The 4941-nt window shown below is 40.2% G+C and overlaps 1 protein-coding gene across 1 annotated transcript in view; it reads right to left on the bottom strand.

Annotated features, from left to right (window-relative positions):
- The window catches only part of PARP9 (poly (ADP-ribose) polymerase family, member 9), a 72803-nt gene that overhangs the window by 38262 nt on the left and 29600 nt on the right, over positions 1 to 4941 (bottom strand). The window lies entirely within an intron of this gene.

Genomic DNA, 4941 nt, shown 5'->3' with positions numbered 1-4941 from the left:
AAGTTGTTAACAATCTCAATCTCTTCACCATCCATCCCGATGCTACCAATTGGTCCAGTGGTGAGAATCTTTGTCTTCTTGACATTGAGTCTCAATCCATATTGGAGGCTGCAATCCTTGACCTTCTGCAGATCTCAGAGGGTTGGATTATAAGGTTGACAGGCAGTGAGAGGGGGAAAATGTATTAATGCCGTAAAGTTGTGTGTTCCACCGAGTAAGAACTGAGGCATAGCTGACCCTCTGGTGGGTTTTCCAAAGTAGTTAATCACACAGGAGGAGGGTGCCCGACCTTCTTATTGTGGAACAGCTGGTAGATTCGAACTGCGAGTCTTTGGGATTGCAGTGCAGCTTCTTACCTCTCAGCCATCAGAGATCCCTAATGCTGTAATGATATCACATAATTCTATTGCTTGTGAAAAATATTTGTATTTCTACCCTGGCTGACTATAAAAAAAGACAAGCATAAGAAGTCATTAAGAAAAAATGGAGGCACCACAACAAAATAAAGGTAAACAACCCAATTGAAAAATGGGCACAGGATGCGAACAGACACTTCACCAAAGAAGATGTTCAGATGTCCAACAAACCCATGAAGAAATTTTCAAAATCCCTAGCTCTAAGAGAGATGCAAATCAAAACAACTATGAGATATCATCTCACCCTAGTAAGAATAGCAAAATTCAACAGAGCAGTAAACAGCATATGCTGGAGAGGTTGTAGAGAAACTGGAACCCTTATTTACTGTTGGTGGGAGTGTAAAATGGTGCAAACACTATGGAAAGCAGTACGGCGCTTTCTCAGAAAGTTGCAAATAGAGATAGCATTTGACCCAGGAATTCCACTACTGGAAATATACCCTAAAGAGACCAAAGTCGCCATCCAAGCAGATATATGCACATCCATGTTCATCGTGGCTTTGTTCACAATAACCAAGAGCTGGAAACAACCCAAGTGTCCTTTAACAAATGAGTGGATAGAGAAGCTCTAGTATATTCACACAATGGAATACCATGCTACATTGAAAAACAAGGAACTCATGAAATATTATGCAAAATGGGTGATCCTGGAGGACATTATGCTGAGTGAAATATCTCAGTCACAAAGGGACAAATACTGCATAATACCACTGTTATAAAACGGACTGACATTGGGTTTGGGGGAATCTGAGAAAGAGGGGATAAATAATGTATACTGAATTGAAATAGATGAGGGAGAGAACTGTTTGAAAGGATTATATGATTAGGTATTATTTTCATGACAAGAGTCCACAATGAGAGCCTCATGGGGGAGTGGCCTGGGGGGGAATTACATAATAATTAAAGTTTTTTGTTTTTTTTTTCTTTTCAAAGAAAAGCCAACTGGGGAAAGGGGTGGGCAGGGAGGAAAAAGTACAACAATGAATGAATGGAAATCCAAAGTCTCTATAAACTTTCATTAACATTTTAACTAAAAAAATAATGGAGAATGTGAGGGTATCTGGCTGTGACATCTGTCACCCCACTTATTGCCAGAGCTGATTCTGGCAATCTGATCTGGCTCAATTAGACTCAGGGGGCTGTTCCCTTCCTCCCCTCACTGCTCCATGTGCATTCCTCCCAAAGCTGCATGTTCAGCTGAAAAGGACAATCATTCCTAATTGAAGGAGGGCCAAGGATATACAAGGAGGTCAAGGGTATACAAGTAGCTGAACTCCCCTGCTAGAGGCTCCAAACAAGCTCTCGAGAAATAATGGGAAACAGCATGATAGTAGCACTTCAGCTTTCAGCATTCACACTCGTACCTCATTTGGTCTTTATAACAACACCATAAGAATAACTCTCATAACACATTTATATAAATAGGAAGAGTAAAGCCCAGGGAAGTTAAATGACTTGCCCGGTATCACGCAGGCAATTAGGAGATCCAAAATTATACACTTGGCATTCACCAGGCTCCCTGCAAGCGGACAAGGCACAATATGTGGTTCATAAAGCAGAGCATGTGGTATATTATTCATAAGACCAAGAGCTGCAACAATGGTTTCAAACATAGTAAGAACTGTGAGGATGATGCAGCATGAGGCAGCACTTTGAGTTTTGTTATGCACAAACTTGCCATGAATCCAACAACAACTAATAACAATTACGCTATCACTCATTTACATGTAACCAAGAAAAGCCAAGTTGGAGAATAAGAGTCTATGGAGTCTCTTTCCTTCTTCCCTTCCATTCATCCTTCTGTCCTCCCTTGTTCCCTTCTTCCTTCCTTTCTAGAACTTCCTTCATTCCTAGAACTCACGGGACAATCCAGTCTTGTCCAGGAAACTCCTTCTTAGACCAAATATACAGGTAGATGAGTGGAAATCATCTTATTTTCTATTGACTTAAACCCGAATGTCTTAAACACGAACGAATCTCTAGAATATTACCTAGCTGAGTGGGTTCAATTGAGTCATGAAAAGCAAGTGATAAGTGCAGAGAAACACGAGAGGGTAAAAAAAAAAGTAAATCTGAGGACGGAGAGGAATGAACTCCAGAGCTAAAAAACCTCTGCGAATTAAGTTTAGAGTGCAATAACTCACATTAGTAATATTACAGTTCAGCTCACTTGAGTTCCAAAACATGTCTACTGAGTTCCTCTTGTGGGCCAGGCCTGTGGCTTGGCTCTGGAACCCCAAACATCCATTCACTCCTCTTGCTACTAGAGGAACACCGAGCAGAATTACAAGAACAACATAAAAGGCAGAAGTCACCTCATTCCTGTTTAAAAATGCTATTGTTCTAACATATTTGATATTCCCTATCACTGTTGTGGGTGTTTGTCACAGAGTCAGAAAACCAGACTTACCAGAGCTGACCTGTTAGCAGGTTTTAAGAGACAGTAAATTGCATAGAAGGAGACTGCCCATCCCTCTACTGGTGGATTCAAACTACATGCCTTTGGGATTGCAGTGCAGTTTCCTACGAACTTCCTGATGTACCCTACAGTAATAAATATTTTTTAAATGATCCATTTTGTAAATGAAGATCTTAATTATATTAGGAAGAGGGAAGTCTGACGTTCCTGTGAAATGCTGCGGTTGAGTAAGTAACAGCATTCCTTAGTCACCAACAATCCAAACTGCCACCTTGTGGCAGAACAGGGATTACATGACTCTAGAGTCGAATAGCAGAGAGCGTGGGTACGTTCACCTTACAAACACAAGGAATTTGAAGTACAGTTATGTCACGAGCTTTAAAAGAGAGCAACATTTCTCATTTTCTTGTTATCCCGAGGAATGCAGTGTCACTGCATTTCAAAAGCTATCTGGAGTCTCGTTCTTGTGCATTATTGTTCTTGTTTATGTTTTTTAAACTGTTTGCAAAACTCTCTCACTTTGAACACCTGAGTGATTTTCTTTTACCAGTATATAGTGAAAATAAGGTGTCCATTAAAGTTTTGTTTCTGGATTTTTGTACCTCCTAATACACTCATTCTTCACATTATATAACCAGAGTATGATTTCTAAAACATAAGTCTGGTTTTATCTGGTTTTGATTCTCATATTTAAAAAAAAAATAATTCTGGAATCTTTCATGTGATTAAAAGCTCTTGTATGATTTAGAGGAGACCTGAGAATGTAGTGTGTAAAGTGCTGGCTGCTAACCAAAAGGTTGGTATTTCCAACCTATTAGCCACTTGGCCAGGGAAAGACAGTCAGTCTCCACCTATAGATTTGTTGTTGTTGTTAAGTGTTTGTGGAGGTCTGAGCATGAATAACTTTCATCTTTCTATAAGTTCACAGTTTCTGGAGGCAAGCTATTTTGGAAGTGGATGCCACTCCTGCTTCTAAGAGCCTATTTTAATTTGGGAGCTCCACCAAACACTGCCCACCCTACGTAACCATTATCACATTTGACACGTCAGTGTCACAATATTTACACTCACTCACAGGAACCAGTAGTTACCTTCATACAGCAAATTGACAGACCAGTGCTATGCTACTTAGAAGAATGTTTGACTGAAAACAATTAAAAACCAGATCAGAGGGTCGCAGACCCGAGGGCCCTAATGCATTTCATAACTATGAAGTCAAATCCAATCAGCTCACACCCATCTTTGCAGAATCTAGTCAATCTGCTCATCTTCCCAGAATGGAAAGTAGCCCCTATAGATTTACATGCTCTGAAATCCAGTGCAAAGAATCCACTTGACAACAGTGGTATAGTCTAGATGATAGTTTAGAAGGTATAATCTAGAGCCTGCTACTGCCTTATTTTCTGAAACTTTCCTTCTTTACTAGATTAATTTCTATGTAAAGACATGCGGTTCTAATCAACCAGATGCTCTGCGGGAGAAGGATGGACAAAATTCCTCCGGTGCAATTTACTATCTGTCTTTGAAGACCCATTGGCGGGTCAGTTATGGGTCGGTTCTGACTTGACGATACACAACAACAACAACAACAACAGCATTCTTCCCTTTATGATATTTATGACACACCCCTGCTCGGGGAGCCTTTTCCAAGTGTCGGTTGGTGGTTCTCCTATGTGTTCACTTTGCAAGCACTCTGACCCTCTTCAATCATAAACAGACGGCTTGCTTGTCACTCTCCCAACTAGACTCTGCATGAGGACAATGCCTTATCTTGTTTATTACCATTTACCTGGCACCTAGCACCATGGGTGCAATACACATTAGTGAAATCAACAAAGCAAATAAGCTTCTCTCTCCTAGGGTATTCTTAGAAATGATATATACTTTAATAATGATAGCTAGGAAAAACCATAAACAACAAAAACCAAACTCACATCAGCGGAGTCTATCTCATGGAGACCTTCTGTTGGATTTCCAAGGCTGTGAATCTTTTCCTTGCTGAACCTGAGCTGTTTTTCAGTTAGCATTTTTACATCAACTTAATGCACTACATACCAGGACTCTTTCACCAGGGCTCCTTATTTATGAAATTGTTGTTGTTGTTGT

Source organism: Elephantulus edwardii, unplaced genomic scaffold (assembly GCF_000299155.1).
Source record: "Elephantulus edwardii isolate Elephantulus edwardi_28Jun2011 unplaced genomic scaffold, EleEdw1.0 scaffold00032, whole genome shotgun sequence".
Lineage (NCBI taxonomy): Eukaryota > Metazoa > Chordata > Mammalia > Macroscelidea > Macroscelididae > Elephantulus > Elephantulus edwardii.
This window is presented reverse-complemented; position numbering and strand designations above follow the sequence as displayed.